Source organism: Geotrypetes seraphini, chromosome 1, assembly GCF_902459505.1.
Source record: "Geotrypetes seraphini chromosome 1, aGeoSer1.1, whole genome shotgun sequence".
NCBI classification, from domain to species: Eukaryota; Metazoa; Chordata; class Amphibia; order Gymnophiona; family Dermophiidae; genus Geotrypetes; species Geotrypetes seraphini.
The window spans coordinates 359205534-359218694 of NC_047084.1; the positions used below are offsets into that span (position 1 = coordinate 359205534).

The following is a 13161-nucleotide window of genomic DNA, read 5'->3' on the forward strand; positions in this document are numbered from 1 at the left end:
ATAAGTGATTCTATGAATAACAGGAAGCCAATGAGCCTTTTTGAGGAGAGGTGTTACATGATCAAATTTTTTAGACTTAGTTATTAATTTTATAGCTGTATTTTGTATAATTTGTAGTCGTTTTATTTCATATAATGCAATTCCTTTGAACAAAGAATTGCAGTAATCAATTTTAGACATCACCAAAGAGTGAATCAATATAGTAAGAGCTTTGGGACAGAGAAATTTAGAGATGGAACGAATTTTACGTAACCTATAAAAGGTAGTTTTCACAATGTTACTGATATGATCATGATAATTAAGTTTGTGCTAGAGAAGGTCTCTAGCACAAGGATTTTTTTGCTATACCATGTGTAGGATTCTATATTATTTTTGAAACTATACATTTCTGTTCTTGTTATATTTACTGTATGTCTGTTGCTATTATACATTTTATTGCTCAAAATAGGGTTGGATTCATTATGCCCCTAAGCTGTAACACATAAGAGCCTCCCACACACACACTCAGTCATTAACCCCCTCTTCTACGAAACTGCGTTAGCATTTTGTAGCGCAGAGAGCCGCGCTGAATGGCCCCCGCTGCTCCCGACGCTCATAAGAACTCTATGAGCGTCGAGAGCAGCGGGGGCCATTCAGCGCGGCTCTTTGCGCTACAAACTGCTAACGCGGTTTCGTAGAAGAGGGGGTAAGTAAAAAGCACGTTAGGCTTAATAGTTTTTTTTCGCCTGGTTTACTAAAAACAATTTGACTAATATTCAAAATTATTTAACCAGCTGCTGACTGGTTAAATTGTTCAAGGCTGTCCATTAATTTTCAGTGACAACTGGTTCTCACTGCTGAAAATTAGCATAAGAAAATAAGAATTGCCATGGAACAGACCGAAGTGGAACAGACCGAAGATCCATCAAGCCCAGTATACTGTTTCTAACACGTGGCCAACCCAGCTAGATCCCAAGTTGTAGCGGTTAATGCCCAAGTTAAAATGAACTATTTAGGAGGTGTCCGGGGGTGAAATGCAATATTCATCACTTAACCATGGTGAGGCCTCATCTGGAGTACTGCGTACAATTCTGGAGGCCACATTACCGTAAGGATGTGCTGAGGGTTGAGTCGGTTCAGCGAATGGCCACCAGGGTGGTCTCGGGACTCAAGGATCTATCGTACGAAGAAAGGCTAAACAAATTGCGGCTATACTCTCTCGAAGAACGTAAGGAAAGGGGAGACATGATTGAGACGTTTAAGTATATCACTGGTCGTATTGAGGTAGAAGATGATATTTTCCTTCTGAGAGGACCCACGGCCACAAGAGGGCACCCGCTGAAAATAAAGGGCGGGAAGTCTCATGGCGATATCAGGAAGTACTTCTTCACCGAAAGAGTGGTTGGCAATTGGAATGAGCTTCCAGCACAGGTGATCGAGGCCAGTAGCGTGCCAGATTTTAAGAACAGATGGGATGCTCATGTCGGATCTCTAAGAGGGAATGGGACATCAGAGTGCGATCTCTTCAAAGGGTAGCTAGGAGGGTGGGTGGGTCAATAGAGTGGGCAGACTTGATGGGCCTTGGCTCTTTTCTGCCGTCACTTTTCTATGTTTCTTTTTTTTTTTTTTTTTCAATTATCTTTATTAACATACAACCACGAGCAAAACAAGCAGAAAACAGAGCATCCAGAAAACAGCACTTAGTTTAAAGCGTGGCTGTCCATTCCAATAACCAGGGCTACTATATATGCACCATGTTTCACAAATATATCATTTTATTTTTTAAATTCTCTGTGTTACAGACTTCATTCAAACCAGATATAATTTATTTATTTTTTTAGTTCTTTTATACCATTCTCCCCAAGGCATTCAGAACGGTTTACATGAATTTTATTCAGGTACTCAAGCATTTTTTCCTGTCCTGGCAGGCTCATGCTCTGTCTAATGTCTAATGGGGCAATGGGGGGATTAAGTGACTTGCCCAGGGTCACAAGGGGCAGTTTGGGTTTGAACCCACCACCTCAGGGCACTGAAGCTGTAGCTTTAACCACTGTGCCACACACTCCTGCGTTAATATTATCAGCTGACTTCCCCTCCCCCAATCAGAAAACCAGACATTAGATCAGAGACAACCATTCTAATATATGTTTAGGAATCTGATGGAGCCTATTTTATTCCATTGGGAGAGGTTTGCGAAATATGTCAGATATATAGCATTCATTTATGTATTTAATTCATTTTCTATCCCGTTTCCCCCAAGGAGATCAGAACGGGTTACAGGTTAAACATACATAAAATACAGTTAGGTTACAATATGACAGTTACAGTACAATTTTATGATACAAGGTTGTGTCCTAATTCTACACATACTAGGAGTCTAATACCAATAAACATAAAATAGAGTTCAGAGGTTAAAAATTTGCCACACTTAACCTCAACAGTGTAAGTTTTTCTTTTTTTGTCTTTATATATTTTTATTGTTTTCAATTATACTATCAAGTATCAACTTGTACAGAAAGGAATTTTAAGCAGAAAAATCTTTACATAGCAACATAGGATTAAAAAGAAAATAATAAATACTTAAATTCAACTCAAATCCTCAATTGAAATATGAGATCCAAGATTTAACATAGCGGGAGTGACAATAATGAAAATTAAACGAAGAAGAGACACAGCTAAACTGTCTGAACTCAAGGCTGCCTTATTTCTACTTTAGGCTTAGATTTTTCTTTTTTCCTCCTTTTCCAGTCGCGATAGCGATAGGAAAGTCGTCAGTTAGGAGGGTTCAAAGAAAACATATTTTTGAGAGGAATAATATATAATACAAACAACAGTGCAAGTTCTTCAAGACAAGGTTTTATCCCGAGACACACATTAGGGACTAATATCAATATACATAATGTACAGTTAAAGGTTAAATTTGTCCTAGTTACGGTGGAAGATATTTCAATACCAATTCTTTTCCAACGTGATGCATATTCAGATATATAGTACCCCTGGTTATTGGAATGGACAGACTGATGATGAGAGGACACGTAAAGATTGAGGCACAAAAGATTTTTGAGTCTTGAGTGGTGTTTTGGCCAGGTACTAGGGACCTGGATTGGCCACCGTGAGAACGGGCTACTGGGCTTGATGGACCATTGGTCTCACCCAGTAAGGCTTATTCTTATGTTCTTATAAGCTGTAGAGATTTGTCTGATATACCTGTCCAGCATTGATATTGAATATGTGCTAAACATATTTCTAGCATTTAGAGAAAGAAAAAAATATATATAATATTTCAAATATTGGGGAAACTGATACTTGTGGCAATAGAACACGATCTCTAGATTGACAGTTTTATTGCTGTGAGCTTAGACATGAAGACAAGTTACCGCAGACACCCAGGACCAAGGAAACAAAAGCCGTTTCTGCCTAGCATCATATCATGTTTCGAGCAGGGGCACAGCAGGATTGTAAGAATCGTGGTAATTACAGCTCTGATATTTCTTTCTGAAGATAGCACCTATCTCCCCAGCCAATGTTCTAATGCACAGCAAAGCACACTCATCATTTTTAATTACATGTTCGTCACAGACAGGCACACAGGTGCAAATCATTATCCCCCCCTCAAAAAAAAAAAAAAAGGCTTTGGCTTATTTTATTTTTCTTTTAAATTCCCTCTTCATATGCGACAGTTCATTCTATGATATGTTTTGAAGGTTCAGTATCAAAACCTTGAGTTCTGAACCAAGCTACCTGCAGCTCTCCCTCCCCAGCCCACTCTGTCAACCCCTCCTCCACCTTTTCATCCTTTCCTGAAATCACCGAAGAGGAAACTGCACATTTTCTTTCCTCCTCCAAACTCACTACCCGCTCCTCTGATTCGATTCCCACTCAGCACCACCTCACCTACTGTCACCCCCTTCCATCTGTCACATCTTCAGTCTATCACTTTCCACTGCAACCGTCCCCAATGTCTCAAAACATGTCGTAATTACACCACGCCTCAAAAACCCTTTAGTGGACCCTACCTGCTCTTCCAACTATCACTTGAGCATGCTGTTCACCGCTGTTGCCTTAACTTTGTGCCATCCCTAGATATTCTTGACCCACTCCAATTGGGCTTTTGCCCCCTCCCCCCACTCACTCTTCAGAAACTGCTCTTGCTAAAGTCTCCAATGACCTGTTCCTGGCTCTGCTTTGACACTGTAGATCACCACCTTCTCCTTGACACCCTGTCCCCACTTGGATTTCATGGTTCTGTTCTTTCTTGGTTATCTTCTTATCTCACACATCACACCTTTAATGTATGCAGTGGTGAATCCTCCTCCACCGCTATCCCACTCTTAGTTGGGGTACACCGGGGCTCTGTCCTAGGACCTCTTCTTTTCTCCATCTATGCTCATTCCCTTGGTTCTCTGATCTTCCCCCATGGTTTTTAATATTGCCTCTGTGCTGACAGCTCCCTGATCTACCTCTCTATACCAGAAATCTCTACAGGAATCCATACCCCAGTCTCGGTCTGCCTGTCCAACATTGCTGCCTGGATGTCATACCACCACTTAAAACTGATAAAGATATCAGGAAAACTCAAAAAAGGGAAAGAAAACCAAACAATGGAAATAGCTGATCTTCCCTAACCCTATAACAGGGGTGAGCGGGAGAGACAGCTCAAACCAACGATATCTAAAGAAATGATTAATAATGGTGATAAACGGGGAGCCCTCAGTCACACAGCTCGCAATGGGGTTTACAAGGCCCCTAATGCGCCAGCTGTCACATGTATATACCCACAAGGGTGTAGTTTGTGAAACATCCCCAGGCTCACCCGTAAGTGTGCTAATAGTGCAAAATAATAATCAACAAAAAATGGTAAGAGCTGTCTCTGCCTCTCATCCGAGGGTGCAGAAGTGACCAAAATCAGCCCAAAAGTACAGGCGAGGAACAGGCAAACAGTCTATAAGGTACTTAGTTTCTCCGTAGTCAAAAGCTTGAGGGAGCCAAAAGGCTTATCCAAACATATCCGTCCAATGGAACTCCATTTCGAGGGTACAACAGACCCCCTTCCTTGGGAACCAACTGCTGTAAGCTGTAACCCAAATCACTCAAACACCCGCCAGAATGGAACAGATGTGACAGATGGCGCATTAGGGGCCTTTTAAACCCCATTGCGAGCTGTGTGACCGAGGGCTCCCCGTTTATCACCATTATTAATAATTTCTTTAGATATCGTTGGTTCGAGCTGTCTCTCCCGCTCACCCCTGTTATAGGGTTAGGGAAGATCAGCTATTACCACTTAAATCTGAACATTGTCAAGACTGAGCTACTTATCCTTCCACCTAAACCTACCTCTTCTCTCTCCCAACTCTCTATCTCAGAAGTGTGAGATGAACACAGAGGATCTAGAATCAGAAAATAATATTAAATATTGAACTAGGGCCAGTACTGTCTGTATATGGCCGTTTGGGGGAGGATGGGCTGGGGAGGGCTTCAATGGCTGGGAGGGTGTAGATGGGCTGGAATAGGTTTTGACGGAGATTTCGGCAGTTCGAACCCAAGCACAGTACCGGGTAGAGCTTTGGATTCTTGCACAGAAATAGCTAAGAAGAAAAAATTAAAAAAATTTAAATTGAATCAGGTTGGGCAGACTGGATGGACCATTCGGGTCTTTATCTGCCGTCACCTACTATGTTACTATGTTAGATAACACTCACATCCTCTCTGTCTCGACTGCTCACAACCTTGGGGTCCTATTTGACTCCTCTCTCTTTCTCTGCACAAATCCAACAAACTGCCAAAACCTGTTGTTTATTTCTCTATAATATCTCCAAAATCCAACCCTTTCTCTCTGAGCACACTACCAATACCCTTATTCACACCCTTATTACCTCTCGCCTAGACTACTGCAACCTGCTTCTCATAGGTCTTCCACCTAACCATCTCTCTCCCCTTCAATCCATTCAAAATTCTGTCCCATGACTTATATTCTGCCAGAATTGCCATGCCCACATCACCCCTCTCCTCAAATGATTTAAATAAATTCATATACTCTTCTACCACAATGGAGCAATTGCACTTATACAAACTGTCAATGTTGATTCCCTTATGCTTATGGACTTATGCTAGCTGAAACCTGGTGCAAGGTAGGTGCAGATCCCCCATACCCTATAATACTGCGCCCAGTGTTTTGGAACACCTCTGATCCGTGCATGCCCCTCCCATGTCTACACACCCCTTTGAGTTCATGATATGGGAACTGTGTACCCAGCATTATGGAATTTACCATCTATTTGGTATATCCTCATTATGGAATAGCACACAACCAGATGTGCGTGAAAATCCTAATTGGTTGCGACTAATGTCAATAATTGGTTTAGTTTGTTTTATTTTATTTTTAACCCGCCTTTCCCAAGGCGGCTCACAATTTAAACATACACAATAAAAGATACATAAAATACATATAAAAAACACAAACAAATAAGCGTCCAGCGCTTACATAATTACAAATGCTTTAATGCCCATATTTCATGTTAGAGAAGAGATGTCTCTTGAATAACTTCTTAAAAGCATCAAAATGACATTGCTTTCTAATGTACAAAGGTAGCCGATTCCATTCCTGGGGGGCCCTGCAGGAAAACATGCTTACATGTGAGGTATTCAGTCTCAATTCCCTTATGGGTGGCGCAAACAAGTCACCATGATGGACAGAACGTAGCTTGGATAATAGGACAGAAGCCTGAATAATACCCACCAAACTTGCAGGAGCCAGACCATGCATACAGAAATAAATGATCGCAAGCAGTCTAAAGCAGTGTTCTTCAACCACCGGTCCACGGACCAGTGCCGGTCCACAGAGCCAGCACATGCATCAGGCCCAAAACATGTGTTCTTCAACCGCCAGTCCGCGGTGCGATCGATGCGGCGTTATCTTCGAGCCAGCTCCCTCTTCCTAACTGATTCAGTGCATAAAGCCACGGGCATCCTGCGCCTGAACCGGAAGCCTTCTCTCTGACATTGCAAGGTGCAATTATGGAGGCGGGGTCTGGGGTGGAGATTGGGTAGAGATGGGTGGGGTCTGGCCCACGACTTAGCCCAGTGTTCTTCAACCACCGGTCCACAGAATAATTATTTTATTTCTGCTGGTCCATAGGTGTAAAAAGGTTGAAAAACACTGGTCTAAAGTATTCAACACACTGGGGATACTTAATAGGTAAATGTGTCACCAAGGACAATGTAACAAGCCAAAGAAAGTCCTCAGTGTTTCTTAATTCAAATACAATGTAGCATGTTATTTTCGAGTGCTCAGAAAAAAAGTTGATTCTCTTCACTTTTCACACCAATGTGAGACCAGCACGAATAAGGTCAGTGTTGGGTTTCCTAAGGCAGCTGGATGCAAAACACTTCAAGACCCGCCTAGGCTTTTGCTCTGCTCCTGCGCAGATACGTTTTTTTAAAAAAAAAAAAAGTTTATGCAAGATTTAACTGGAAAGATGTTGAAAACTTATCAAATGCAAAGTCATGTTATGTGCTGTGATTGAAAAAGGAGAGTTTTCCTGTTGCTGGAGCTGTGCTCCAAGTTTGGTCTCTCACAAACTTTTTTTTATGAGCACTCAAAAAAAAAACAAAAAAAAAAACACCTCACACACAAAAAAAAACCCATGCTACATTGTATTTGAATTAGGAAACACTGAGGACTGTCTTTGGCTTGTTGAATAATTGGTTAGCATCCAATTACTGCTTGTTAATGGCCCGCTATCCAATTAAATTGCAAACCCATCTTGAGTCACCATATAGAGCAGGGGTCTCAAAGTCCCTCCTTGAGGGCCGCAATCCAGTCGGGTTTTTAGGATTTCCCCAATGAATATGCATGAGATCTATGTGCATACACTGCTTTCAATGCATATTCATTGGGGAAATCCTGAAAACCCGACTGGATTGTGGCCCTCAAGGAGGGACTTTGAGATCCCTGATATAGAGAATCTGGGTGTTAAGGCTAGATTCACTAAGCAAACCGATCGTGTACCAATCAGTTTGCGACCCCCCCTTAGCGACCAGATTTCCCTCCGGCCCGACTCACAAACCTCTCCAGCCATCCGCTTCAAATCCGTGCATGCAAATGAGGGGGAACGCAAGCAAAGTAGGCAGAGATGCAATTCATCAAACAAATTTGGGAGACCGATTGGGCTGGCCGATCGAGAATGGAAGCGACTGCTAGGGGCCCGGTCGCACAGGTCTCTGCCGACTCTCCTGCTCCATTGCCCTGCTCTCTGCCCCGATCTTGCTGTGTAGGAAGAGGTTGGCAGCACCGGGGGGAATGAAGACATTCAACCTCGTGTGGCTCCTGTCCCTGCTCTGCTCTCTGCCCTGAGCTCCAACAACCGAAAAGTTTCAGTCAGACTCCCCGCCTTTGCCACGGCGTCATCTGAAGCACAGTGTAGCCGATTGCAAAACAATAAGCAAGGGTGCAGGGAAAAAAAAAAGAGAAGGCAGGAAGAGGAATTGTGACTCTCTCTGCCGCCTTCCCTGCAGTGCGAACCCGCGGGTTTAAAGCGGGGCTGCACGTTGCAGTGCAGCCCCGCTTTAAACCCGCAGGCTCGCACTGCAGGGAAGGCGGCAGAGACCGGGAGAGTTTGGACGGCAAGAGCAGGGCTTTGCTGGAAGAGGAGAGCAGGAGAGTCGGTGCACGTAAAAAAAATAAAAACAAAACTAGCAATTTTTTTTTTTTTTTTAAACCTGGACACAAAACGCATGCGCAGACCATCTGCAGGGAAAGCAGAGAGCAGACGCATGCCGGTAACAAAAATCATATACACGACTAGAGGATGTCTGGTGCGGTACTTGGAGAGACCACCCAGGAAAGAGACTTGGGAGTGCTGGTCGACAAGTTGATGAAGCCGTCCGCGCAATGCACGGCTGCTCCAAAAAGGGCGAACAGAATGCTAGGAATGATTAAGAAGGGGATCACGAACAGATCGGAGAAGGTTATCATGCCGCTGTACCAGGCCATGGTAAGCCCTCACCTGGAATACTGTGTCCAGCACTGGTCGCCGTACATGAAGAAGGACACGGTACTACTCGAAATGGTCCAGAGAAGAGTGACTAAAATGGTTAAAGGGTTGGAGGAGTTGCTGTACAGTGAGAGATTAGAGAGACTGGGCCTCTTCTCCCTTGAAAAGAGGAGGCTGAGAGGGGACATGATCGAAACATTCAAGATACTGAAGGAAATAGACTTAGTAGATAGAAACAGGTTGTTCAGCCTCTCCAAGGTAGGGAGAACGAGAGGGCACTCTCTAAAGTAAAAATGGGATAGATTCCGTACAAACCTAAGGAAGTTCTTCACCCAGAGAGTAGTGGAAAACTGGAATGCGCTTCTGGAGGCTGTTATAGGGGGAAACACCTTGCAGGGATTCAAGACAAAGTTAGACAAGTTCCTGCTGAACCAGAACGTACGCAGGTAAGACTAGACTCAGTTAGGGTGCTGGTATTTGACCTAAAGGCCACCGCATGATCAGACTGCTGGGCATAAAAAACCTTGGCCTACCTCTCTGGTGCCTACCTGTTACGTAACCGTATTCTGTAAACAGCACCGTTGCTTGATTGACAGGCGATCTCTGTCTGTTTTTAAGGAAGCTGCCAATAACGGCATTGTTTACAGGAACTGAGCCTTAATCCAGGTACCACAGTTAGATCGTGGGCCTGCCAGGACAGATAGGGAAAATACTTAAGAGTACCTGATTACTATTTAGTGTATTGTAAACTGCTCTGGATGAATCTCTCCATAAAAAAGACAGTTAATAAATTTCAATTAAAAAAAAAAAAATAAACCCACATATTCAACCAAGTCATTTTGCCAGATCTTTTTTTTAAATTTATCTTGTTCTGTGTGCGCAAAATATGATACACCTTTCTTTGTTACAATACTTGATAACTTTACTGAGAAATAAATTACCTGAGATAATACGTAATACATTGGAGGGAACTAGTGATCCGTGATATGAGCGCGTTTTATATGTATTTCACTGTGCTGTTTGGCTTTCACACAGTCACAAATAAAATCCAAGAGTAAATTCCCACCTGCTCATTACACAGTGGAAAACAGAAAATAGCTCATTGTGATCAAATGTGCACCTGTCCTTTCAAACAAAATAAGTAAATAAATGCTCTTACAATCTGCTCTTTGGTTTCACAATGACATCGTCTGCTCATACCAATTGCTAATTACTTTCCTTGAATGCTTACTGCAGCTTAAAAGGGCTTACTAGGGAGTGCACTGAGGTACCCTGCAGTAAAATTTCATATGTGCATGCACTACAGTGCCTACATGTTATGGGAACTTGTGGCAGTCATTATTTTCAGCGAGACTGTGTGGGCAGGAGCCTAAGAAGATCACTCCTGACCCGACTTACCCCGCTGAACCACCAGTGATTAAGGTAGACCCGGGCAAAGACCTATGCTGCTTCTCTGAGAGAGAGGAAAGGAGGGAAGGGAGGGGAGGGGGTGATGATTCTACAGCAGGGAGAGAGGGAGGGGAGAGTATGTGCATTGATTCTACAGCAGGGAGAGAGGGAAGGAAGGGGCACATGTTGACTCTACAGCCAGCTGTCATCCGGGACAGGACCCGACACCTCACCTTGGGGGTGGGAAGGATCGCTTCCATCCCAATTTGGCTCACCACACCACCAGACCACCAGGATTTAAGATGGACCTGGGGAGAGGCTAGCGCTAAATTTGGGAGGGGCAGGTGGATGTACAGCTGAGCAGCACTTGAATATAAACTCTTGGTTTATATTCGAGTTAACATTTTTCCTCTAAAAAAAGGATGGGGGGGGGGAGAATATTATCTTGGTTTATGTTCGGGTGGGTTTATATTCAAATATATAAGGTAATTCTCCTAAACATCAGGCAGAGCATCCATCTGACCTTGATTTTTTTTACCCAACAGCTTCTGTATGCCTGATTCTCAATGAAACATCAGCATTGCTGGGTCCTTGGTTAGTTCATACATTTTCTATTCCATTGCTATCAAGGTTCATGTTAAACATGGGGACACAACTTTTGTATGCAGGATCTATGATACTGAAAGATTAAAGAAGTGGCGGAACAAGAGATATGAGAGAATAGGTGGAAACCCTAGCAGAGTTAACTGATAGCTGGAGTGAAGCAATTCAAGAGCTTGTGCCGTTTGTCAGCAGTATATCTAAATCTCAAGGTGGCATGTCGGGATGGGCCTGTTTTGAGCGGGATTAGGACAGACGTATGATTTGAACATTTTTTTTCTGCAATAATGGAACACTGCAGAAAACGTCTAGGTCAAAATGTGGACATATGAGCCTAGAACTGTTTAAATAACGAATACGTGCCAAGAAGGTGGACAAACTGACCAGATGACCACTGGGGGGCATGAAGACAAGGCTCCCCTTACTCTCCCAGTAGTCACCGAACCTCTCTCACCCCCCCCCCCAAAGATGTAAATGAAACAGTACATAGCCTGTATGACAGCTTCAGATGTTATGGCCAGTCCTATTAGAGCAGCAAACAGATCTCCAAAGCAGCAGAGTGGTTGGTGCAGTGGACTGCAGAGAAAGGGGACTCAGGCACACAGAAACAATAGAAACATGATGGCAGATAAAGGCCAAATGGCCCATCTAGTCTGCCCATCCACAGTAACCATTATCTCTTTCTCTATCTGAGAGATCCCATGTACCTATCCCAGGCCCTTTTTAATTCAATAGAAATATAGAAACATGATGGCAGATAATGGCCCATCTAGTCTGCTCATCCACTGTAACCATTATCTCTTTCTCTCTCTGAGAGATCACCCGTGCCTATCCCAGGCCCCTTTGAATTCAATAGAAATATAGAAACATGATGGCAGATAATGGCCCATCTAGTCTGCCCATCCACTGTAACCATTATCTCTTTCTCTCTCTGAGAGATCACCAGTACCTATCCCAGGCCCCTTTGAATTCAATAGAAATATAGAAACATGATGGCAGATAAAGGCCAAATGGCCCTTCTAGTCTGCCCATCCACAGTAACCATTATCTCTTTATCTCTCTGAGAGATCACCCGTGCCTATCCCAGGCCCTTTTGAATTCAATAGAAATATAGAAACATGATGGCAGATAATGGCCCATCTAGTCTGCCCATCCACTGTAATCATTATCTCTTTCTCTCTCTGAGAGATCACCCGTGCCTATCCCAGGCCCCTTTGAATTCAATAGAAATATAGAAACATGATGGCAGATAAAGGCCAAATGGCCCATCTAGTCTGCCCATCCACAGTAACCATTATCTCTTTCTCTCTATTCTGCTTTAACTAGTGCACTTGTGATGGAGCATGTGAGCCCTACGAAACCCACCCAAAACCTACTGTACCTACATATAGGTGATACCTGCAGGCATAAGGGCTTTTGGGGTGGCATACAGTTGGGTATAATAGGATTTGGGTGAGTTTTGGAGGGCTCACCATACAGTTTAAGGGGGTGTACCTGGTACCTTTTATGTGACGTTCACTGCATTCCCCCCAGGGTGTCCCACTGCTCTGCCGGGATGTCTGTGTGGCCAGCCTACTAAGAATGCTGCCCCCCCCCCCCCCTTTCCTCCTAATGGCTGGTCTTTGTACATTTTATCATGTGGACACCTTTTTTTTTTTTTTTTTTTCCAGAAATGGTTCAAAAAGATAGCTGCACTGAAAATAAACACATCCAGAAAATGGCCACTCTGAAACAAAAAGATAGATGTGATCCTGCTTTGACAATGGTCATAGTCGCTACTGGATTTTTGTACATTTTCCAAAATGTCTACACTCGGATTTAGACGTCATATCAAAAATGCCTCCCCCCTCCATGCCATTTAAGTGTGTATGGCACTTAGGCAACAATGCTACTATTTATGTGCATTTAGTTTACACTTACCCATGTGAATGGCAGTATTCTGTAATTACTGTATATCAAAACACTGACCAATATTAATATTAGGCTTGTGGTGGAGCATTCTATAACTTACACATGCAAAAGGCACTTAAATTTAAGTGAACTATTGTAGAATGACGGGGTAAAATGCTCACATCTCAATGCTTAGAATTCTATAACTTATGCACATATCTGTGAATGCCTCCTATGCTTCACTCAGACTCTGCCAGGTGCTCGGCCATTGCCAAAGTATGCGCCATCAAATCATGCTGCATACTTTTTT

The 13161-nt window shown here is 43.2% G+C and overlaps 1 protein-coding gene across 2 annotated transcripts in view; it reads left to right on the forward strand.

Moving 5' to 3' along the window:
- ARHGAP24 (Rho GTPase activating protein 24) overlaps positions 1-13161 on the forward strand; it is an 833428-nt gene that overhangs the window by 343938 nt on the left and 476329 nt on the right. The gene's annotated exons all lie outside the window — the stretch shown is intronic.